The sequence below is a fragment of the Coenobita brevimanus genome, chromosome 107 (genome assembly GCF_032717465.1).
Source record: "Coenobita brevimanus isolate Jiangsu-jjx chromosome 107, ASM3271746v2, whole genome shotgun sequence".
Classification (NCBI taxonomy): domain Eukaryota; kingdom Metazoa; phylum Arthropoda; class Malacostraca; order Decapoda; family Coenobitidae; genus Coenobita; species Coenobita brevimanus.
In genome coordinates, this window is record NC_137060.1 from 26,603,599 (window position 1) to 26,630,098 (window position 26,500).

Below are 26,500 nucleotides of genomic sequence, written 5' to 3' on the forward strand. Positions count from 1 at the left end.
TGTGTGTGTGTGTGTGTGTGTGTGTGTGTTTTATTGTTAACATCAGAGAGGTCGCTTTTTTTTCGATCTTTCAAATTTCTTCACACATTCTCACTCAGCTGTTTATATTATCTTCACTTATACGTTCAGACCTCACCCAATATACTTTTTTTGATCAGACGTCCTCGTACTGAAGAAATTAACTGTCCTTTCCTGAAATTATATAGAAATTCGTAAAAACAGAAAACACTCATGGAGCGACGTAGGATTGGGTGATGGATGGAAGAATGTAAAAAAGGAAATAGATAAATGTGCTATTGTTCCGGCCATTGCTCTCCCTTGTTACCATCCACTCAGATAATTGAGCACTGTCTTAGTCCACAATTAAAAGCGATTGTTTCTCTTACTCCACTCCCGCTGCACTGTAATTAAAATGATTGTCTTGTAAGGAGCGGGGAAAGACTCAAGATGTTTTTACCTTTGCAATCTCCTTCTGTGATACGCTGGCTTCAGGTAACGGACTGTATAAACCTCTGCAGCCCAAGGACCTCTGTTTTTGTATTTATATGGTTTGATGTTTATGTAAAATTGTGTGGTGAGGTGGGGAGTGGTGTGGTGTGGTGTGGTATGGGGTGATGTGATGTGGTGTAGGAGAGATGTGTGTGTGTGTGTGTGTGTGTGTGTGTGTGTGTGTGTGTGAAGCAGTGACCCTATAAACCAGTCTCACATAAGAAAAAAATCCCCCCTCTCTCTCTCCGTTAAGTCCTTCTCTCTGTAACTGTTAATGAGGTAAGGGAGGACAGAGAGAGAGAGAGAGAGAGGGAGAGAGAGAGAGAGAGACAGACAGACAGACAGACAGACAGACAGAGACAGAGACAGACAGACAGATAACAGGAGGTATGGGGCACCAAAAAAGAAGGAATTTAAGATAAAGGGGGGGGGAGGAGAAAGCGAGGGGTAGAGAGGGAAGGAGGGATAGAAGTGATAGAATTGGTAGGGATAATGAGGAAGATAAACTAATGAGGTAGTAGGAAGAGGAGGAGTAGAAAGAGAGATGAGGAAGGGTAGGGAAGGAGGGAGGGGAGATGCAAGGAGAGTAAGATTGGGGAGGGAGGAGGTGTAGAGGTGGGGAGGGGTAGTAGGGGAGGAGGGGAGTGAGATAGGGGAGGGAATGGGTTGTTTATATGGTTAGGGTTTGTTTAATGGGGTCAGAATTAGGTGAGGTCAGGGTGAGTAGGGAGAATGGACCTGCTATCTCTCTCTCTCTTTCTCTCTCCTTAACGTCACTGAGTAGGGACGCTTCATTCATTACCCGGGGTGAGAGATTAGGGGCAGGTGAAACACGGTGGCCTTCAGGTTGACTGGAATCTCTCTCTTTCTCTCTCTCTCTCTCTCTCTCTCTCTCTCTCTCACTTTTCAAGAGTTAATATTCTTCCATTTCTCCTTCTTCCTCCATATTCTTAATTTCCATGTCTTATTTTTCTCTTCCATCGTACCTACCTACCTACCTACTTACCTACCTACCTACCTACCTTTCTTCTACCTGTCTTCCAACTTTCCATCCTACCTTCATACCTTTCCCCATGTCATTCCAACTTGTCGGGGGGTGAGGGGGGTGGGGAGAGAGCCTTTCCGTGTATCTTTCCCTCTTCTTACGGCATCCGGGATTCGAACATGCGTCCCGGTGGTGTGCGGTGGGATAGGCGGTGGGAATTTGAGAGTAAAGGTATTTTTATGTGGTATTCCCTTCCTTTTGTGGTATGGACGGTGGGTACTGGTGGGGAAAGGGTGACGAGAGAGAGAGAGGGGGGGGGAGTAGGATGATATTTTACAGACAAATAGTTGGGTATATTTGTAGATAGATAGATGAACAGATGGATGGATGGATGGCTGGTTGGACCGATAGATAGATAAATAGATAGATGGATAGATTGAGTGTGTGTGTGTGTGTGTGTGTGTGTGTGTGTGTGTGTGTGTGTGTGTGTGTGTGTGTTTGTGTGTGTGTGTGTGTGTGTGTGTGTGTGTGTGTGTGTGTGTGTGTGTGTGTATGTGTGTGTGTATGTGTGTGTGTAAAAGACAAGATTTCTTTTTATTAACGATGCCGCTGATGCAACGCTCTCTCTCTCTCTCTCTCTCTCTCTCTCTCTCATGCTTGACCTCCTCCCCACCCCAGTTTAGGTGGGTGTGGTCAGAGAGTAGATGGGTAGGTGGGTAGGTAGATGGGTAGGTTGGTAGGTGGGTAGGTAGATGGGTAGGTGGGTAGGTGTGGTGGAGGTAGAGGAAGGAGAGGTGGTTAGGTAGATGATACAGCGGTAGATAGAGAGTAGTAGAAGTGGTAGTAGAGTAGTAGTAGAAGTAGTAGTAGTAGTAGTAGAAGTAGCGATGTTACTTCTGCTAATTATTCGTGGCCACCCGAGACTAAAGCGTCTGACTGTAAGCTAGAGAGAGAGAGAGAGAGAGAGAGAAAGATAGATATAGATAGATAGGCAGATAGTTAGATAAGAATAATAGTTTGGTTGATGTCATCCTCTTTTTATTTATTCAGCATTTATTATCCATGCTCCTATTTTCACGATTTCCTCTCTCTCTCTCTCTCTCTCTCTCTCTCTCTCTCTCTCTCTCTCTCTCTCTCTCTCTCTCTCATCTGTCTATTACCAGTTACAGCCACTCCCCCTCCCCTTGTCCCCTCCCCCACACTCATTCCACCCATACTCTCACCTTCCACCCACTCTCCCTCTCCCCTCCATCCACCCTCTCCTTCCCCCCTCCCCCCCCTCCCCCCTCCACCCACTCTCCCTCCCCCTCCCCCCCACGGTACCCGAGGGCTCTCCACTTTCGCCCTCACTACACTATATGGGTCAGTAGGCGATGCTGTAACTAAAGAAAACCCTAAGACCCATTTTCCCTTAGCCTCACCTACCCACCTTTTCTTAATTAACCTTCTATTATTCCCATCTATCTAATTTTTCTAACTACTTTCATCATGCCTACTTAAAGTCTATTAATTTATCTATCTTTTGAGGTCATTGGGGTTTTAGATACTTTGAGGAATGTCAGTGGAAATGAGGTTCAAAGTTGAGGAATGATGTGGAAGATGCATGGGAAAAGAGACCTTATGGTCCCCTTGTGTTCGTAAGGTTCAAAGTCGCCTGCGTCCTCACCCCGCTTGACCATAAGAAATTAAAGGGATCGTGCGTGGGATGGTGAAAGGAAAATCGACCTTATGGGGGAAAGTGAGTTTTGGCTCTGGGGTTTGCGGTGTGTGTGTGTGTGTGTGTGTGTGTGTGTGTGTGTGTGTGTGTAAAGTACTGATCATGAGCTTGGTTTATGTACATTTTCTCTCTCTCTCTCTCTCTCTCACACACACACACACACACACACACACACACACACACACGTGTGTGCGCATTGCAGTTATCAGTGGCTAATAATTTCATAAAAGAGAGAGAGAGAGAGAGAGAGAGAGAGAGAGAGAGAGAATAGTATTAGTAGTAGTAGTTGTAGTAGTAGTAGTAGTACTACTACTACTATTACTACTACTACTCTTTTTTTACTACTACTACTTCTATCAGTGTCATTTTTACACCGACGTAGGCTGCATCAATGAAATAGAAGAAGATACTGAAGCAGAGAATAAGTCGCTGAGTAAAATGTGTTAGGGAGTATGTCAGTGTCCCTGGGAGCTGATTTTCCTTCTGTGTAGCATCTTTGTATTTTTGCTTATCCAGGATACTTCTGTCTTGTCATGCCTACCTACCAAGCCTACCTACAAACCTACCTACCAACCTACCCACAAGCCTACCTACCAACTTACAAACATGCCTACCGACATACCTACAAGCCTACCTACCATCCTACCTGCAAGCCTGTCTACCAACCTGCCTGCCTGCCTGTCTGCCTGCTTACCTGCCTACCTTACCTGCCTCCTCATATTATAATTCAGTTTTCGCTTACCCTTCTCTCTCTCTCTCTCACTATTATTATTATTATTATTATTATTATTATCATCATTATTACATCTTTCTCACCTACGTCTCACCACAATCCATCCTCCTCCGTCCTCTTCCCATCCTCTACCCCCCTCCCGCCCCGGCCCCGCGGCTGACGTCAGTGCGGGCCCAGACGTGAGAGGGGAAGGTTGTCGCTTTTTCTCTCTGACTCCCGGACTGCGCTGGCCCCTCTCAAGTGTCACTGACTTTAACGAGTAAAAAAAGATAATAGAGAAAAATAAAGATAGTGCCGAGGATAGGAGGGAAGAGAGACGACTGAGAGGAAGAATAGAAGGTAAGGGAGAATTATTGGTCTTTTTTTTCTCCTTAATATGATAATTTTGGCCTGAATTTTCGTTAATTTTTTGAAAGGATTGTATAACCGAATAATTTCAAATGTCAAACGACGGAGGACGATTATTCACGCGACTTTATAATTCCATGGGTATTTATCCATTATTCTTTATTCATTTCTTTTATAACTATTTTTTTATTAGTATTGTTTAGGGTAGATTGACTTAAGAGTTTAAAAAAAAGGTACTGAGATTATTTATGGATTTTGCCGTTGATAATGGTGAATTGCATCATCATCATCATCATCATCATCATCATCATCATTATTATTATTATTATTATTATTATTATTATTATTATAGTAGTAGTAGTAGTAGTTTTATAGAAGCAGTAGTTAGTAGTAGTAGTAGTAGTTGTAGCAGCAGCAGCAGCAGCAGCATATAATTGTAATTGTTGTAGTGGTGATTTTGGTGATATTATTGTAGATATTAGGCTATAAGTGTGGAGGTAGAGAAAGTCGTAGGGAAAACTGCGATTGTGGTAGTGATGGTAGTTGTAGTTATGAAGATCCTTACTGTGGTAGTTGTGGTTATGAAGATCCTCACGGTGATTGTGATGGTTGTGGTAGCGTTTACTTACGCGGGTTATGAAAGTGTGGTAGATGGCAGTTAGTAAGTTTGATTGTGGTAGTTGCGGCTAGAACTGAATTATGATTGTGTGGTTGTGGTGGTGGTGGTGGTTATGTGTGGTAGCTGTGACTGGCATGGTGGCTGTGTCTAAATGATGATTGTGGTAGTTGGTGCTGCATGGTTTTCTAGTAGTTGTGGTAGGCTATGGTTTGTGGTTCTTTGGTAGCTACTGGATTTAGTGTGGTAGTTAGTGAATTGCGTATGGTAGTGGTAGTTGTGGTAGTGATTGTAGTGGTGGTAGTTGTGGGAGTGGTGGTAGTTGTGGTAATTGTGGCAGTGATTGTAGTTGTGGTGGTCGCGACATGGTAATTGTGGGAGTTGACTGGTAACTGTGGGAGGTGTGGTTGTGGTGATTCTCTTTCTCTCTCTCCCTCTCTCTCTCTCTCTCTCTCTCTCAGTGGCTGTTACTTTTATTTAATATTTATCTATGATCTCTTTATTTACTGTAATTATCACTTTTAGGTTGCATTTCTCTATGAGTCTGTCAGTCTGTCTATCTATCTGTCCATATATCTATCTGTCTATCTATCTATCTATCTGTCTATCTATCTATCTATCTATCCATATCTTCTATCTTCTCTCTCTCACATCCTCCTTCCATCTCAATCTTTAAGCCTCTCCTTCCCCTTTATATACTCCCCCCTCCCTCCCTCCCTCCCTCCCCTTTCCCCAGTCCCTCCCTCTCTCTCCCCTTCCCTCCACTCTCTCCCCTCACTCTTCCCTTCCTCCCACGCACTTCCCCCTCCCTCCCTCCCTCCCTCCCTCCTTCAGTTACTCTCACTCTCATCATTCCTTCTCCCCCATAATTTTCCAGCTCCACCCTCACCCTCCAGCCTCACCCTCCACCCTCACCATTTACATCCCTCTTCATCCTTATTCTTACTACACACACACACACACACACACACACACACACACACACACACACACACACACACACACACACACACACTTCAAACTCACTCTTGTACACTTTCACTCTTACACATTTACTCGTACAAACTCACTGACCTACTAATACTTACACACACACACACACACACACACACACACACACACACACACACACACAGGCACGCAAACACACACACACACACACACACACACAGGCACGCAAACACACACACACACACACACACACACACACAGGCACGCAAACACACACACACACACACACACACACACACACACACACACACACACCTCTGCGTACATACATGCTTGAATGCCTACATATATGAAATAATTTATACTACAGTACATATGCTTTATATTTAGATGAGGGTCGATCAGCGAATAGAATGTTGGTTGGTGCTCTCTCTCTCTCTCTCTCTCTCTCTAACACACTTACACACCCTCACTGGAGCGCTCCGCCGCACGACCAAAGCCTTGTTGGATCAGTTTTTGTGCCAGCGTTGAAATTTCTCAGTCTCCCCACGCTCCACCCTCTGCCAACATTATTACCAACACTGCCATTATTACCAACTGCCAACATTATTACCAACGCTACCATTATTACAATACTACCAACCTTATTACCAACACTGTCTACATTATTATCACCACTACCAATATTATTACCAACATTACCAACATTTTGCCAACACTGCCAACATAATTACCAATTCTGTCAACATTACCATCACTACCAACATTACCACCACTACCAACAGCACCACCACAACTACCAACATCACCACAACCACAACTATTCACGTACCAACCAGCATTCTGCCACCACTACCAACATTCCTACCGTGTCCACCACAACTACCAACATCACCACAACCGCAACTATTCACGTACCAACCAGCATTCTGCCACCACTACCAACATTCCTACCGTGTCCTCAGCTTTGTACACGGGCCAACCAACATTCCATCACATCTACCAACATTCCAGCCACCACCATCGCCCTGTCAGACCTACCACCATCCCCGCCATAACTACCACCATCCTTGTCACTACCAGCATCCTTCCTGTTGTACGTCTTGCCATTGATTGTTGCAACTTCCCGATGATTTAACTTGTTACGAAAAAGGCTGTCGTACTGAAGGGGTTATTGAAGGCCGTATCTAAGTCTTATAGGTAGAAAAATAATCTCTTTTAAGATTGAGTAAAATTTGTCTTAAGATTGCAATAGATAGATGGAGAGAGAGAGAGAGAGAGAGAGAGAGATGCCATTGTAAAGATAGATTAAAGAGGGAAATCAAGCCAACGGGAGAGAAATTTGAAGGTAAGGGAGGAGGAGGGGGAGGGGGAGGGGAAGGGAAGAAGGAGGAGGAGGAGGAGGGGGAGGGGAAGGGAAGAAGGAGGAGGAGGAGGAGGGAAAGAGGGAAGGGGAGGAAGAAGAAGAAAGATACTGAGAGAAAAGGTGCAGCAGGAGAGAGAGAAGAAGAAGGTAAGGATTGAAGGAGAGAGTGAAGGAAGGAAGGTAAGGGTGGAGACAAGTTATGGGTGGGAGGGAGGGAGGGAAAAAGGGGGGAGGGGGGAGGAAAGAGAGAGTGTAACTGTTTATTAAGTCTGGGTCAGCGTAGCCAGAACAGGTGGAGGGAAGAGTGAGAGAGAGAGAGAACAAAAACAATGCAATATAAAAGTCAATATTTTAGGCATAGCAAAAAAGGAAAGAAAAACAAGACAAAGAAGAAAATAACATCCTTTTTCATTTCCTTTCTTCCTTCCACGCATCTCTTTCCTTCATTTTTTTTCCCCTTCCTTCGCTGTCTTTCTATATTTCTTCTTCCTTCCTTTCGCTTGCTGTTCCTCTTACGTATCCTTTGCCTACCTGTACTTTCTGCCTGCCTACCCCCTGCCTATCTCTTTTTTCCCTCCTGCCTACCCCCTCCTACGTATCCTTTGCCTACCTGTACTTTCTGCCTGCCTACCCCCTGCCTATCTCTTTTTTCCCTCCTGCCTACCCCCTCCTACGTATCCTTTGCCTACCTGTACTTTCTGCCTGCCTACCCCCTGCCTATCTCTTTCTTCCCTCCTGCCTACCCCCAGCTGCCTTCCTGCCCAACCCCTACCTATCTTCCTGCCGACCCCCTGCTACCTTCCTGCCTACCCTCTTACCCCCTGCCTAGCTTCCTGCCTACCCCCTGCCTACCCCAACCAGTTCTTCCGGCTGCTTCTTTCAGGTAACCATACGTGTTCTCTTTCATATACAGTACACCCTCCCTTCCATCCCTACCTACTTTCTTTCCTCCTTCCTTCCTTCTCTACCTTCCTTCCTTCCTTCCTTCCATCGTCTCTACTTACCTTTCCTTCTTATCCCTCCCTTCCTTATCCCTGATTCCTTCCAGTCTTTCTTTCCATCCTACCTACCTACCTACCTCCATTTCTCACCGCCCTGTACCTGCTTCCCTACTTACCTACCTACGGACCTACCTACCTACTACCTACTTACTTTGTTTCTACTTCCTTCTATCCATTCCTCCCTCCCTCCTTCCCTTTCTTTCCTCCTTCCCTTTCCATCCTCCTTCCCTTTCCATCCTCCTTCCCTTTCTCCCTCCCCATCAGCCAACCTACCTGTCCACTTTCCTTCTTCCTCCTTCATTATCCCAGTCTCTTCCCTCCTCCCACCTTGCCTCTCTCTCTCTCTCTCTCTCTCTCTCTCTCCCTCCATGCCTGCAACTGGTCTCTCCGGTTCCCTCTCGCTGAATGAACGTCACTCTCTCTCTCGCTCTCTCTCTCTCTCCCCTCTTCACACACACACACACACACACACACACACACACACACACACACACACACACACACACACACACACACACACACACACAAACAATAAATGCTCAATCACTGTCATCTTCACCAACACTTCTTTTCCGGCCGTAGCGATGAAAGACGATGTATGAAAATTTTATATGCAGTATCGATAAGCACACACACACACACACACACACACACACACACACACACACATACACACACACACACACACACACACACACACACACACACACACACACACACACACACACACACAGCAAAATATTATAAGGAGGAAGTATATCTGTGACGTTTGGGGAGACATGAGAAATACAGAAGGCAAGACTGAAGAGACACAGATCAAGAACTTTTAACTGGTATAGGACCCGTAACAAATCATCCCTGGCGATTTATTTTATGTATTTCACTTTCCCATTCTGCCGTCTGTTACTTATTAGATCCGGGAACATCTTTATACCTCAGGCTGTCCGTCAGTCCCGTACTAGCGATTTTCGGAAAGGAGGTACCTTAAATTCGGACCCTGGAGCTCCCGCATGTAATTGCATCCATAAAAATTTAAGAGCATTTGAAATGTGCAAAATAAATCGCTTAGAAAAATGCGTTGCGGTAATATTTAGAACAGAATACGACCGTAGTTAATTCCAGGTTACAATGTTATTTTTATTTATTTATTTATTCTTAGTGTTTGTCTTTTTTTTTTCAGCGTGTCAGCGCGTCATACACCCTTTCCCTCATGCGCGGTCTAAATCAGGATGACGTTTCCGAAAGGCGATGAGTTTCACAAGGGGTGTTACGTGTGCTTAGCCCGAGGGGAGGATATTGCATTTTTGTATCAGTGCTGTTTTGCACATGGCCAGGCGCTGCTTCCTTCCTGCTGGCACTTTCTCTTCTTATTTGCATTTTTTCATGATTTTTACTGTGTGTGTGTGTGTGTGTGTGTGTGTGTGTGTATGTGTGTGTGTGTGTGTGTGGTTTTCCTTTATGTCTATTGTCCTGTTTTGAAATTTATGTAAATATTTCTTTTATTTTAAAAACCTCCACCACCTCCTTGTTTTTCTTCCTTCATTTGTTCCTCCTCCTTCTCCTCCTCCTCCTCATCTTCTTTTTCTTCCTCTTTTCTTCCTCCTTCTCCTCCTCCTCCTCCTCCTCCTCCTCCTCCTGCATATAATCATCATCTACCTCGTCCTCAGCCCTCAAAATCACTTCCTCCTCGTCTCCTCAAGGTCCACCTCCAAGTGTCCCATCTCCTCTTACAACCTCAGCAGCATACTATACACCCTCAAGACTCTTCCTCTTCCTCTTCTTCGGATTTCCTTATTTTGCCTTCTCTTTATCTTATAGTTTTCCATTTTCTTCGCGTTATTTCACCTTTTTCTTCATTAGTCTTGTTCTTATGTTTTGTTTTATCTTGACCTCTTCTTCTTCTTCTTTTCTTCTCCTCCTCCTCCTCCTCCTCCTCTTCTTCCTCCTCCTCCTCTTCTTCTTCCTCCTCCTCCTCCTATTCTTCTTCCTCCTCCTCCTCCTCCTCCTCCTCCTCCTCCTCCTCCTCTTCCTCCTCCTCCTCCTCCTCCTCCTCCTCCTCCTCGTCTTATAACTAGTCTTCAATACCCACATCTTACCGTACCAGGTGGTGTAGCGAAGTAGACCCGCGGTAGATCCAGGTAATAATAATAAATGATAATAATAATAATAATATAATGAAACAAACAGATAAATTATAAAATTAATGTAGTATCAGAAACAAAAAATATTAATAATCGAAGAGTGTAAGCAGAACAGTGATTTATTTGATTATCTGTTTTATTTATTTATTTATTTTAAAGTGTTCGCCCAGCTGTTTAATATTTTCCTACTCACATGTTACCATTCTCATTTTCTGTGGATAGTGTTGCCGGAGGTGTAGGTGGGTGAGGGAGAGGCTTCTGCTTGTCACCACATGTATTACTGTTACCCTGCTTTTTTACGTAATTTCATGCATATCCGCCGGGACCTGTGTGGTTTGTTTATCTTTGTAACACACACACACACACACACACACACACACACACACACACACTCACACTCACACTTTCTCTTTCTATATAGATTCGTCTGTCTAGAAATTCATGTAAAAAATAGATAGATAGATAGACAGATATTGAAAAGCTTTAGTTAGTTCAGTGGTCGAAAAGTTTTACAGGTTGGAGAGAGAGAGAGAGAGAGAGAGAGAGAGAGAGAGAGAGAGAGAGACAGAGACAGACAGACAGACAGACAGACAGTCAGGAACGAATCAAACACACCTTAATCATATATAGTTACATTAAGATCAGATCATTTCATTTATTTACATCCATTCAGGTCAGCTTAGGTCAACTGAAGGCTAGTTATAATAATTCATGTACTTTCACATTCAAGATTTCAGTGTTTTTTCCTTCAGTGTGTGTCCTTTCAGATTGTTTCAGGTCGATTAATATGTGTGTCATACTTTTTCAGGTCAGTATGGGCGTGAAGGCTTAGAGTTATCCCCAAGAACAACAACAACAGCACCAACGTAAAAGTAAGCACGCCTCACTCTCATATAGTCTAACTGGATTTATCTGGTTGTGTCTGTTTGTCTTTGTCTGTCTGTCTGTCTGTGTTACTCTGTGTATTTATTTCTATGTCTGTCTGCTTGTCTGTCTATCTATCTTTCTGTCTGTTTATATGTCTATCTATCTGTCTATCTCCGCTTTCTCCCCTGCACTCCTTTCTTACGCTTCTTCCTACCGTTTCCTTCCTTCCTCCCTTCCTTTCCTTCCTTTTCCTTCCTTTCTTCTCCTCGTCTTTAACGTTTCGCCCTTTCCTTCGCACCTCTTCCTTCCCCTCCCCCTCTCCTCTCTCCCCTCCTCCCCTCCCCTTCCCTTCCCGCTCCCCCTCCTCACATTACATCGGTAGCGGTGGTGTGGTTAAGCGTCCTTGTGTCTCCCCTCCCCTTCCTCCCCCTCTCCCCTTCTTTCCCCTCCCTTTCTTCCCCTGTCCACAGTAACTCTCACCCCTCCTCCCCATTTATTCTTGCGTCTTTCTTTCCCTCCACACTCCCCTTCGCTTTCCTTACCCCAGCTTCTCTCCCCCTCTCTCCATTTTCCTCCCCTTTCCCTCCACTCCTCCCATTCTCGCGTCATTCCTTGTCCCCTCACGTCTGTTTTTCCTTCTCCCTCCACTCCTCCTCCTCCTCCTCCTTCTCCTCCTTCTCCTCTCACCTTACACCAGTTGGTTACGTTTTTTTACTGTTTACCGTTCTTTGTGGTTCCTTTTTTTTTTTCTCCTCCTCCTCCTCCTCCTCCTCCTCTCTTCCTCCTGTTCTTCCTCCTCCTCCTCGGTTAGCCCTGTTTTGCTCTGCTCTTGTTTCGTTCTTGTTGTTCTTCAGTCCTGTTATGCTGTTATTTATGTGTTTGTTTGTGTTATTGTTTGGGTATTTACTGTTTCTCTCCCTGTGTTGTCCTTCTCTGTACTATTTATTATTATTATTGTTATATAGTAGGGTCTTTCAATGTTATTTTCACTCCTATTGTTATTGATAAGATATGGTGTTGTTATTGAGTTTTATTTATGGTTATTAATATTATGGGGCCCCTCTTCTTCACTTTCCTCCTCCTCCTCCTCCTCCTGATTATTATTATTATTATTATTATTATTATGTATTATCAGTACCATCTTCATCATCATATTTTCATCAGCACCATCATCATCATCATCATTAATATTGTTGTTATTATTATTATTAATTATTATTATTATTATTATTGTTTTTGTTGTTGTTGTTGTTGCTGTTTCTTCATGTTTCTGTCCCCGTAATTAAGGTTGTCCTTGTAATTAAGGTCACTTTAACTAATGATGTTAACGACCCTTTGTGGCTGGCCATCCCTATTACCATTAAAGCCATACGTACATACTTACACACGTACACATACACACACATGAACGTATATATACATACATACATCCACATATACACGCATAAGACACACATAAAAGTAAATACACAGATGCACATACACGCAGACCTACACTAGCATACACTTACAACTAATCATGTATACATACTCATACACACACACGCATACCACATACACAACGTATACATAGAATTAGGGCGTACTTATTGTCACAGGTAGCTTCTCTCTCCCCCCATCTATCTTTCTTTCATATATATTTACATCTGTATCCATCTATGTATCTATCTGTCTATGAAAACACACACGTTACTTCTCACGCACACTTTTACGCACCTGAAATTGTCACGTAGGTATTAGCATTCTTACACACACACACACACACACACACACACACACACACACACACACACACACACACACACACACACAACCCCTCTTTTTTTCCCCCCAGATCCTGACCCCCGGGAAATTAAGCTACTTTTTTCCCCCTCCTAAACAAGGGAATTTTCCCACCCTTACCCACGCTCTGGTCAACTCCCCCCTCCTCCCTCCCCCTCCCTCACCCCCTTTCCCTCCCGCCTCCTCCTCCTCCTCCTCCTCCTCCCATTATATATTTCGACCCATATATCCATCTAGCTCAGCAAAATAAATAAGTAAAGATAACGCATTCCTCAAACACTATGATATTGACCTTTCCTAATTTACGGCAAGATTGATGGAGGGAGAGTGAGAGACTAACGAGGAGAGTGTATGTGAGTGAGGTTTGGGGGGGGTAAGAGGGAAGGGGAGACCGAGGATGAGACGGAGGGATGGATTGGAGAGGTACATGGGAGAGGGGTTGTGTGAGCTGGGGGGAGGGCAGCGAAATGGCAGGGGACAGGTTGATTTTATGCCAAAGATTTTTCCTCACACGATGTTGGTTTGTTTTTAGTTGTCTTGGCTTTTCTTAAGAGGGTCATGCTGGCGTCTTACACCTGAAAAATAAAGAAAGAAAGAAAAGAAGAGGAAATGAAAGAAGAAAGGATGAAAAAAGGAAAGAACAGAACAAAGAGTGGAAGCTGAAATAAAGGGAGTGAAAGAATTGGAAGAAAAAAAGAAAAAAGAAAAAAGAAAAGAAATAAGAAACGAAAAAAACAAGAAAAGAAGAAGGAAAGACAGAAGGAAAGAAGGAAGAATGGAAGAAAGAGTGAATGAAAGAGAGGAAAAGAAAAAGAAAAAAATCATCTTCTCTGAACCCAAACCCATTTAATTCAACATAACTTATAACACCTTACTGCATATCTTATTTCACTCTTCTCCTAATCCGTTCCTCCTTCTCTCTCCTGACCCTCAACCCTTCCCCCTACAAAATCATTCTCCGCATCACTCATTCCTCTTCCGCGCATTGTTATCGTCAGTGTAACAGCCCTGAGAGTGGCGGAATGTTGTTATGGTGGCTGAGTGAGGGAGAGAGAGAGAGAGAGAGAGAGAGAGAGAGAGAGAGAGAGAGAATATTATTTTTAAAGCAAGATTCTTACCTGCGTTCGTACTTATCTGGCTTGGTATGAGGGACGATCTCTCTCTCTCTCTCTCTCTCTCTCTAAAAATCCTTGGAGAAAAGCGAGATCATTTTAAGATTTAGAAATATTGGTCTTTGTTGTGAACTAATCCTTGGGAAAGAGATGGAGGAGGGGGGAGGAAGGACGCGTGGAGAGAGAGAGAGAGAGAGAGAGAGAGGAGGTGGTTGTGATGTGTGATTGAGATGGTTTCACCGTCTGTTAGATTGAGAGCGAGAGGGGTGGATGAGAGATTGATGTATGTGTGTGTGTGTGTGTGTGCGTGTGTGTGTGATGGTTTGTCAGTGTCTTTATTTTAGAGAGGGGGGGGTGATTTGTGGACGTGTGTGATTGAGGTGATTCTCTCTCTCTCTCTCTCTCTCTCTCTCTCACACACACACACACACACACACACACACACACACACACACATACACACACGCTGCTACACTACGTTTATCTGTAGCACTGATTGCCTAACGGTGTGCATTTGGGGTTGCAGGCCGTGTGAGCAGCTTAAGAACAATAATATTAAGAGCATTGTTCTGTTATTCACTGGAGAACACACTAGGGTGAACAAATCCACAGGTAAAAATTGTTCATCATCATCATCGTCATTATTATTTTTATCATCGTTGTCATTGTCATCATCATCATTAAATTATCATCATATTCGTCATAATTATTTTTAACGTCGTCGTCATCATCATCACTATCATTATCATCCTCATTATTAATTATATCATCATCATCATCATCCCTATTTCTTTTACCTGTGGATGGGATGCGATAGAGTCCTGAAGTCAAGTTACAGAGACACAAAATACAAGGAAATCTTATCATACTACAAAATATTTTTCGAAGGACGTGATAAAATAGCAGTTAATAACGGCCATGTAGAGAGGCTGGAGAGCGAGAGACTAACGAGGAGAGTGTATGTGAGTGAGATGGAGAGGGGAAGAGGGAGGGGGAGGCCGAGGATAAGATGGAGGGATGGAGCGGAGAGGTATATGAGAGAGGGGGTGTGAGCTGTAGGCAGGGCAGTGAAATGGCTGGGGACAGGGCGACATGGAGGCGATTTGTTTGTGGCCACCCTTTACTGGATTAGGGCGTCTGGCAGTAGATAGATAGATGGATGGATAAGTGCGTCACAATACTCCAGCCACCTTATAGCAACTAGAGACATTGACAATAAAATAAATGACGAACGTTTCCAATCATAAGAGAGGAAAACGTTTCTTCTTCAATAACGCTGTAAATTTATGGAGTATATTATTGTGTGGTGTGGTAAAATGCATTGCACTTTAAATCTTGAGACGGATGCTGCGATATGAGGCAAGAGTGAAAGCCCAAGGTGATTTGTTCATTATTATCGTCGTCATTGTCATCGTCATTATCATCATCGTCGTCACTGTCATCGTCTTCATCGTCATTATCATCATCGTCTCACTGTCATCGTCTTCATCGTCATTATCATCATCGTCGTCTTCGTCATCGTTATTTTTATCATCGTCGTCATTGTCATCGTCACCGTCGTTATCTTCGTCATCAGCATCATCATCATCGTCGTCGTCATTATTATTTTTTATCATCGTCCAGATCGTCATCATCATTATCATTATCACCATCATCTTTGTCCTCTCAGCTTTTTCTCACCTCATCTTTCTTAGGTAGGAATGATGATGATGATGATGATGATGATTTTGCACTGGTTCGAATCCCCTAACATATCTCTTTCTGTATCTCAGTCTGGCTATCATTTTTTTTTTTATTACTTCTTACTGCTCTCTCTCTCTCTCTCTCTCTCTCTCTCTCTCTCTCTCTCTCTCTCTCTCTCTCTCTCTCTCTCTCTCCAAGTAAAACACACCTTTGTTGTAATAGTGTGGTCAAGGTGTTAGAGAGAGAGAGAGAGAGAGAGAGAGAGAGAGGGAGAGATGAACAGGGTGTGTGTGTGTGTGTGTGTGTGTGTGTGTGTGTGATATCCTACCTGCCTTAACGACACTGTGTACGTGAGTCTATGTATGTCTGTTGTGAACGTGTGGATATCTTGTGTGTGTACGTGTGTGCGTTTGATGGGTGTGGCTGTATCTGTGTCCACGGGGAAGGGGAGAGATAGGAGGGGAAGGGGGAGAGAGGGAGGGGGTGAGGGACAGATGGGAGGGGAGGGGGAGAGTAGGGAGGGGTGGAGGGAGAGAGATGGGAGGGGAAGGGGGAGAGAGGGAGGGGGTGAGGGGCATAGATGGAAGGGGAGAGGGGAAGGGAGAGAGGAGAGGGAGGAGAAGGATGAGAAGGGGAGAGGAGAGAGGGGAAGAGAGGGAAGGATTGAGAGAGAGTGGAATGGGGATAGGGAGGAGGGATGATCAAGGTTGGAGGTGGGTGGGGTTAGAGGGAGATGAAGGATGCTGGGGGAAGGGCGAGAGGGGAGAGAAGGAGAGAAAAGAGGAGTAGAATGTGGAGGGGGGGAGAGAAAATATGAGAGGAGGGAGGAAGGAGAGAATAGAAGAAGATGAGAGGAAAGGAGATGAGGGATGTAGTAGGAAGGGGGAGGGAGAAAGAAAATGATAAGAGAGAAAGATGGAGGATGCTGATGGAGGGAGGGGGAGGGAGAGGGAAAGAAGGAGGAGGAGGAAAGAAAAAAATGAAGAATGCGTTGGAGAGGGGAGTGGAGAAGAAGGAGAGGAGACCAAAAATGCAGGAGTAGGAGGAGAGAGGGGAGGAGGAGGAGATGGGGAGAGATGGAGAGGGAGTGAAAAAGAGAGAAAGAGAGAAGAGGAGATGAAGATGCTGGTGGAGGGAGGGGAGGAGGAAAGAGGAGGTGGAGGAGAGAAGTGGAGATGGAGGATGGTTGTAGGATGGAAAAGAGGGAGGAGGAGGAGAGGGGAAAGACAAAAAAAGAGGAGAAGAAGAAGAGGAAGTGTAATGGAAGGATTCTGCTGGGAGGAGAGGAAAAGGAGGGGAAGGAAAGCGAAGGAGAAGGAGGGAGAGGAGGGGGGAGTGGAGGAGAGGAGGGAAAGGAAGCGGAAGGAAAAGATTAAAAATTTTGTGATGGAAAAGAGAAGAGAGGAGACGAAGGATGAGAGAGAGAAAAAAAAAAGCGAAGAAAGAAAGCGAAAGTAAGAAAAAGTCATGATTAAAAAGAAATAAAAAAAGTTATAAAAGTAAAAGGAATTCAGGTGATAAAAATACCTTGACGCATAAGCAGGTGTGGGAGGTATGTGGGAGGAGGAGGAGGAGGAGGAGGAGGAGGAGGAAGAAGAAGGAGGAGGAGGAGGAGGGGGTTAGGAGGAAGAAGAGGAAAAGGAGGAAAAAGAAAATAAATGGGGGATTAAGGAGAGAAACAAGAGGAGGAGGAGAAGGAGGAGGAAGCAGAAGGATGTGTGTGTGTGTGTGTGTGTGTGTGTGTGTGTGTGTGTGTGTGTGTGTGTGTGTGTGTAGAGGGTGGAGGTACTGAAATAATTCCATTGCCTCTATTCTACCTCTCCCTTCTTCCCTCTCCCCCTTCTCCCCCTCTGACCTCTCTGACCTCTCTATTCCTTTTTAGTGCTGTCGTCTTCTCCTCCCAACTCTCTTTATGTGTCTGTCTGTCTGTTTGTCTCTTTGTCTCTCTCTCTATCTATCTACCTACAGTATCTATCTGTCAATGTATTAACGAGAGAGAGAGAGAGAGAGAGAGAGAGAGAGAGAGAGAGACTAAATATCTCTGTTTTATGGATCTGTGTGGCTGTTTGGTGAATTGTGTGTGTGTGTGTGTGTGTGTGTGTGTGTGTGTGTGTGTGTGTGTAAATATAGTCACTGTGGCCAGGTGTGTGTGTGGTCTGTGTATATATGTAACTCATAATTTTTTTTAATGGCTATTTCGCTCCCCGACGTCACTATATACCCATTTCTTTACTATTCTTTCTCTCCCCTCTCGCTTCCCCTCTCCCTCTCCCTCCCCCTCCCCCTCCCCCTCCCCTAATTCCCTTCCTCTCCACCTACATGCTATCTAAACCTTTTTATCTTTTCTCTCTTCCCTCTTCTTCCCCCCCCATCTCTCTCTCTCTCTCTCTCTCTCTCCAGTGTATATATATATATATATATATATATATATATATATATATATATATATATATATATATATATATATATATATATATATATATATATATATATATATATATATATATATATATATATATATATATATATATATCTTAGTCTCTGTCTGTCTATCTGTGTCTGTCTGTATCTAGCTATATGTCCATCCATCCATCCTTCCATCTATTTGTCCATCTGTCTATCCATCTAGCTATCCCTATCTCCGTATATACACAATTGTACACATTTCTCACACTCTATCTTTACCTTGCAACACCCGGCTCTTAAGCATTGCACTAGTTTTTCCTGCAATAAAAAGCCAGAACACTGCAATTGATATCAGAGCTAACCACCCATTAACGCATTTATATTAATACTAAATTTTAAAGCCAGGATTACCTAAACAGTCTTAACACAATCCCGTATTAAGAAAAGTATGATATTGCTTGTGTGTAGTAGTATATTACAAAATCAACGGTAATGTTATAACCGAGGAGGATGAGAGACTGACTAGGAGAGTGGGTGAGAGGTGGAGGTGGAAGGAGTGACTGAGGATGAGAGGGAGGGAAGAAGGAGGAGAGTATGAGTGAGTGAGATGGAGGGGAAGAGAGATGATGAGATGGAAGGACGAACGAGGAGAGTGTATTTGAGTGGGGTGGAGGGGGAGGGGGAGACCGAGGATGAGATAAGACTATTTTATATCTCTCCTTATCACACCTGTCGACTACACGTGTTCATAAATGACCTTCGAATATTGAATGATAAAAAAATAAAAAGAGGAACATGACTGCAGTAGGTTTGACGGCTCCTGTAAGTTTGACTACTAGAATAAGACAAGGATAGCAGTGAAGAAGGCTCCCGTGACTTGCTTACACTCTGGCGCCCTCAGTTTTAATCTTAAGTTCCGTTGCTTTCTCCACCCCCGACCCGTTGGGTTATCTAAGAGAGTCATAAGCAGTTCTGGATCACCTCGATATGAACCGTAAGGAGTGCGTGGTAATCTCTCTCTCTCTCTCTCTCACACACACACACACACACACACACACACACACACACACACACACACACACATATGTATGTACTGTATATATATATATTTTAACTCTCCCCCATCCCACTTTGTCATCATCATCATCATCATCACCACACCCACCCAGCCCTGCTCCCTCTTTACCGCTGCATTCTTCCCTCCCTCCATTCCCCTTCTTCACTCCCTCCCTCCTTCCCTCCCTCTCTCCATCAAGGTGCTTAATCGTGACGACCTTGCTCCTCTTCCCTCCCCTCCTCTTCCTGCCTCCATATCTTCCCCCATCATCTTCTCTCTCCTCTTCTTCATCCCTATTTCCCCCATACTTTTTCTCCCCTATTTCTCTCCGTCTTTCCTACCTTCCTCCTCCTCCCTCATCTTACTCTCTGCCCTCTTCTGTATCCTTCTCCGTACTCAACTTGTCCTCAATTTTCTCTGAATCTTCTGCGTTTTTCTTTCTTTCTTTCTTCTTTCCGTACCTTTCTATCTTTTCTCATTTCCTCCTTATTTTCTCCATATTTATTCATTCATTCATTCTTCTTCTTCTTCTTCTTCTTCTTCTTCTTCTTCCTCTTCCTCCTCCTCCTCCTCCTCCTCCTCCCATTGTATTTTTCAACCCTTATATCCATCTAGCTCAAGGGTGTGGTTGGGCGTGGTTGAGAGAGAGAGAGAGAGAGAGAGAGAGAGAGAGAGAGAGAGACCGAGTAAAGAAACCGGAACAGTGGGAATAAGGAAAAATATAAAGGAAAGAAAGGGAAAGAGCAATGAGAAGATGTGTATGAGGGAAATAGGGAGATAAAGAAGTAAATGGAATAGTGAGGAGAGAGAGAGAGAGAGAGAGAGAGAGAGAGAGATTACATAAGGAAGGGGAGGGGAGGTTAGTTGACCTTGTTATATTAAAGAATCTTGTTGGTCTGTTACATTGGTCTGGCCTTCCACTACCCCCCTCACCCCTCTCTCTCTCTCTCTCTCTCTCTCTCTTTCTTTCTCTCTCTCTCTCTCTCTCTCTCCAAGTTAGCCTAAAACTGCCATCTCTCCACCTTGAACGCTGAGATGTAGCAGTAGATTAACACCTAAATACGATGCTAGTCACGAAGAAGTGCTGTGGAAAGGATATAGAGCTGCAGTATTCACATTTTCTGCCACTGGGTATGTGAAATAAGCCACAGAAGGTCGAAAATCCAGGCCAAGTGTACGTGAAAGGAATATAATTACAAAATGAGGGTGTGAATGGTAGACCTCCAGACGGACTAACGTTTCCCTTTCGCTCTTACGACTAGGGAATTATTGTATTTCTTAGTATCAGTGCCGGACCGCTTTGTTGGAACCCAAAGGTCTGTGTGGTCCGTGTAACCTTAGTGTTTCTCTTTATTTCTCCTATACACACACACACACACACACACACACACACACACACACACACACACACACACTCTCTGTCTGTCTGTCTGTCTGTCTGTCTGTCTCTCTCTCTCTCTCTCTCTCTCTCTCTCTCTCTCTCTCTCATGCCGTACCTGTCCTCGCTTTCGTTTCCGCTTCCGCCCCACCTCAATATCGAACAACTCCCTCCCCCCCCCGAAAGAGAGAGAGAGAGAGAAGGAGAGAGAGGATGCAGGCTTGTTAATTCGAATATAATTAGAGGACTTCCAGAGTAGTTTAGATTGTCAAAAGTTCATTTACATTGCCGCGAAAATGAGGCATAACTTTCCGAGATCTTACCAGTAGGGGTGTTGTTGGTACTACTACTACTACTACTACTGCTACTACAACCACTACTACTTCTACAACCGGTCTTGCAGGGTTACATAAATGGTCGTTGGTAATTATGTAACCAACCAGCTCTGGGCTAATTAAGGACAAGAACATGGTGATTAGGGAGAGAGGTTATAGACAGGGGGGGGGGTGGAGAAGTAGAGTAGTTCAGTAAAGTAAGAGAGATAAAGTGTCCCATAGTGTAGATGTAAGTAGATAATCAAAATCATCATCTTCATCATCATTATTATAACCTTATTTGATTCAGGACTAGGAAAAATAATGTTAAAAAATAATAATAATAATAATAATAATAATAACAGTAGTGGTAGTAGTTGTGATTGTAAAAGTAGTCGTGTAGCAAGGGCTACTAAAGACGAAATACAAATCCTCCAGCCTGCAGCACCCCCCCCTCCCCTTCCCCCAACCCCTCCTCCTTCCATCACGCCTCTCCTTAACCCCACCTACTCCCTCTCTCTTCCTTCCCCACCACACCCTTCCCTCTTCCCCTCCGACTCTTTTCCCCCTTCCTCCTTCCCCTTCCCCACCTCACCCTTCCCTCCATTCCACCCCCCCACCCTCCCCCACCCTGCTTACCTAGGTTATTGTTATTCATAGGTAGCTAGAATAGGTAGGCTTGTGGGGGGAGAGGGTGTGGTTAGGAGAGAGAGAGAGAGAGAGAGAGACGGGGAGGGGGGTATTTAGGGTAGGATAGGGTGTGGTGGGGTGAAGGGTGTGGTTAGGAGAGAGAGAGAGAGAGAGAGAGAGACGGGGAGGGGGGTATTTAGGGTAGGATAGGGTGTGGTGGGGTGAAGGGGTGAAGGGTGTGGTTGGTATGTGTATTGCATAATGGAATATCCCACCTTGTCCTTCCTTTCCTTCCTTCACCCTTCCCTTCGGTCTTTTTGCATCCTTCATTGCCTTATCTCTCTCTCTCTCTCTCTCTCTTTCTCCTCCGCCTCGTTTTCTTTGCATACCTCTGCAAGTTTAACCTAACACGAAGAGCACAAAGAGAGAGAGGGAGAATACAGCATACATACAATTCCTCCTCCTGAACTTTACGAGAAATCCTTTAAACATTGGGCAACCTTCACGCCTCCAACGCACAGAAAACCGGAAGAAAGAAGACGTGAGAGGGGGGACTGAAGAAAAACGGGGAACACGATACCTAATCCGGTTTTCTTCGCGGTGTATCGGGAGGCGACCTTTCGGGGACTTTTATAATTCCAGACCAGACCAGACCACGCCAGACCTGATTCCTAACTGTATTTGTCACCGCCCTGTAATAAAAAATAATAAAAATAAAAATAAATAAAAAAGAAAGGACAAAAAGAAAATGAGTGGATGGGATACGGAATGAAAATAAAAATGTTTGGTGGATTTTTTCTGTATTTTTTTTAAAGAGAAATGTGAGATTTTCGGTCGGCTGGGTAAAGGGTTAAGTTTCGTGCTCTGGGAGAGAGAGAGAGAGAGAGAGAGAGAGAGAGAGAGAGAGAGAGAGAGAGAGAGAGAGAGAGAGAGAGATGCTGCTGATGATGTAAAGGAGGAAGTGGGTATGAAAAGAGAAATTGGAAAGATGACCCAAAAAATGAGAGAGAAAATTGTGATAGACATAATGGTGATTAGGGGAGGTGAGGGAAGGGGTAGAGAAGGGGGTGGGAGAAGAGGAGGGATGGAGGAAGGGGTAGAGAAAGGGATGAAGGTGTGGCAAAGTTGGGCTAGAGAGAAGAGAAAGATGAATGTGAAAGAGAAGGGTGAATGAGGATAGAAAAAGAGTGAGAGGGTAGAGAAGGATGGGGAAGGGTGAGAGGTGACAGGGGGGAGGGGAGCAGAGGGTAGGGAGAATGGGGAGGGGGTGACAAAGAGAAGGGACGGGAGAGGAAAAAGAATGAGGAAGTAACAAATAGGAGGTAGGGGAGGGAGAAGAAGAATGGGGAGGTGACAAAGAGGTGGGAGGGGAGGGGAGGGGAGGGGAAGAGAGGAGTGGAGGTGTGACAGAGAAAGTGGGAGGGAGGGGGGATAAGAATGACGGGTGGAGGGGGAAGGGGTAGTACCAAAGAAGGTGACATGGGAAGTTCAAGGTGCTTTACTTTATCATCACCTTAAGATTTTCGGCTTCTGGTGCGAGCTGGAATGAGTAGGAAGGCTAGGAGGAAGAGGAAGAAGGAGGAGGGGAGAGGGGAGGAGGAAGAGGGAGAAGGAAGGAGGAGGGTAGGAGGGAGACAGAGAGAGGAGGGAGAAGAGGAAAGGGAAGAAAAGAAAAAGGAAGAGAGAGGGAAGAGTAAGAGGATGATGAATATAGGGAAAAGGAAGATGAGAAAAGGAGAAGGAGGAGGAGGAAGAAGAAGAAAAAGAAGACAGTAAAGAAGAGGAAAACGATGATAATGAGAAGGAAGAGGAAATGTGAAAGAGAAATTCCACGATGTTTGAAGAATGTAAATGAGATGATGAAAGTTAGGCTACTGGAGAGAGAGAGAGAGAGAGAGAGAGAGAGAGAGAGAGAGAGGCGGAAGCAAGTAGATAATGTCTGATCCAGAATGCATCCCTTGTGTGTGGCAAGAACCTTCACGATCCACTACACACACACACACACACACACACACACACACACACACACACACACACACACACACACACACACACCACTCCACTCTCCCTCCACCCCAACCTTCCACCCCATGCCACACCACTTTATACCGCACCACACCACTCCATACCAGCTCACTCCACACTTTCCCAATCTCCCCTCCTCCACATCACTCCATTCCTTTACACTCCAGCTTATTCCGCTCCAGTTCAGACCACCCACTCCACACCTACCCTCCCCACCTCCTTCTCCACCCAACACCACTCCACTCCTGGCCTCCCCTCCTTCCTCCAGTCCTAACTTTCATTCCTCTCCACCTACTCCACACCACTCCACCCTAACTTTCATTCCTCTCCACACTACACCACACCACACCACTCCACCCTACTCCACACCACTCCACCCTGCTTCACACCATTCCACCCTGCTCCACACCACTCCAAACTACTCCACACCATTCCACCCTATTCCACACCACTCCACCATTCGCTGCCAGACGATTTTATTCAGCTAAGGAGATACATTTCTAACTTTAGCACTTAGATCTAACATTCAGCACCCCCCTCCTTCCTTTTTTTTTTTTTTTAACAAGTTCTATAAAATCATCCAAACTGGACAAGATTAAAATTGAAAAGAGAATTACAGAGTTGGAGAAATTCGTAAACCCTTTTTGATTCAGTCGACATATTTAGATTTTTCATTTCATCTTAGACGATTTTTTTTTTGGCGAATTTGGCTATATTTTCGCTACTGGTGATTTTTTTTTGGCGATTTTGGCGATTTTTTTACGATTGGCATTTTTTGACGATTTTTTGCGGTTTTGGCAGTTTTCTGACGATTTTTCTACGATTGGCGATTTTTGGACTTTCTTTCTTTTTTTTTTTTTTTGCTGAGGGAAATTTTAAGGGGTAGAGGGATATAGATTATAGATTCATGATGTTTGTGTCGTTATCTTTGATTATATTAGTTGTTTTCTTTATGTGTGTGTTTTTTTTTTATGTTTTATTTGGTGTTATCTGATGGTTTATTTTTATCTGTGTCTGTGTTATCTGTTTATCGTGTCAGTCTATTTATCTATCTGTCTGTGTCTACCGAATATATCTACCTGACCCTCCATAGTTTATTATCTGTCTGTCTGTCTATATCTTTGTCTGTCTACGGTACATCTCTATCTGTACGTCTGAGTATCTATCTGTCTATCTATTTATGTATTTATATCTGTCTGTTATCCATCAGTTAGTGTCTATCCGCATATCTATATCCATCTATTTGTCTGTCTGTCTATCAGTCTAATTATCTATGTCTGTCTACCTACCTATCTGTCTATCTGTTTCTCCCATTTTTTTTACATTTCTTCACACTCAGACTTTCATCTTTTCCTAACATGGTAATCAGTGTTTGAAATAGCTTTTACCTTTCCAACAGGTGAGTGGAAGCGAAGGTGTGTAACTGGCCAGGTGTGGAGATCGTTCAGGTAAGCCAGGTGAGAGAGAGAGAGGGGGGAGGGGTTCTATCGAGTGCGAAATCAGATATGTGTGAGCAGAACTGAATGTGTGTGTGTGTGTGTGTGTGTGTGTGTGAGAGAGAGAGAGAGAGAGAGAGAGAGAGAGAGAGAGAGGCAGTTCTGTGGGGTGTGAAGTCAGATATATGTGAACAGAATTGAATATGTGTGTGTGTGTGTTTGTGTTTGTGTGTGTGTGTGTGTGTGTGTGTGTGTGTGTGTGTGTGAGAGAGAGAGAGAGAGAGAGAGAGAGAGAGAGAGAGAGAGAATCTGGCCTGGTGTGAAAGTAAAAAAAAATAATAATAATGGAAAACTGGACATTTTCTATACCATATATTTTTTCATTTTATTTTTTTTTTTGCCTTTTTGTATTTTTCTCGTGACTTTTTCTTCGACCCATCCTATTTAAAGTACAGGGAAGAAGGTTAAAGTGATGATGATGATGATGATGATGATGACTTTTAATAGTGATGTGTGAGGTAGGATGATGAGGACTAAATTTGCCATGATGGGAGTTGGCCGTGTTGGGTTATGATGATGATGATGATGATGATGATGATGGTAGTGGTGGTGGTGACATACAATGGAAATAAGCTTCTGGTGATGATGATGGTGATGATGATGTTAATTAGGAGGAGGAGGAAGAAATGGAGAAGCGAAAGAGAAGGAGGAGGAGGAGGAGGAACAGGAAGCTAAGGAAAACATATGTATAAGATGCAGAACGGGACTTTTTCCTTTAAATAAAACTATATATGTATAGCCATAATATAACAAAATAGATATAACAGGATATATTCGCCTCTGTAGGTGGTGTGTGGGAAGGTGCAGGAGCTGTTGACTTTATTCTTGAACTCGGTGGTGATTTTTTTTCTGAACATGTATTGAACAGTAAGAGCAAAATGTCAGACAGTGAGTGACTTCTTAATATGGCGAGGGTGATGTGGGCAGGGGTGTGGGCGTGGGTGTGTGGGTCAAAAAGTAGTGCGTGAGTCATCCTAGTAGGCCTGTGAGTCATGAGCTGTGAGTCACATGGATGTGTGGCATTCACCTGTTTGTGGCTTGTGTGTCTGTCTTGAAACGTGTTATTCGTTGGTAGACAGCTCACATTACTTACCATGCAAAATCAGCTTCTCGGGGGTTGGGTGTGCTGATCCGACGCTATTCCTTTATTACTTGCAAAAATCTGCTTCTCGGGGGTTGGGTGTGCTGAACCGACGCTATTTCTTTATCAGCCCTACATTTCTCAGGTGCTTATAATTAACATTTTATCTGACGGACTTGGGCCACTCACAACTTGAATACTAAGTCGTGGTTGCATGATATTCAATGAGCGTTAGTTATGAGGTAGGAATGAGTCTCCTTGGTTATTGGTCAAATTTGCCCTCCATTTTGACTACACTTGGCCACCAGCTATACTGAAAGGG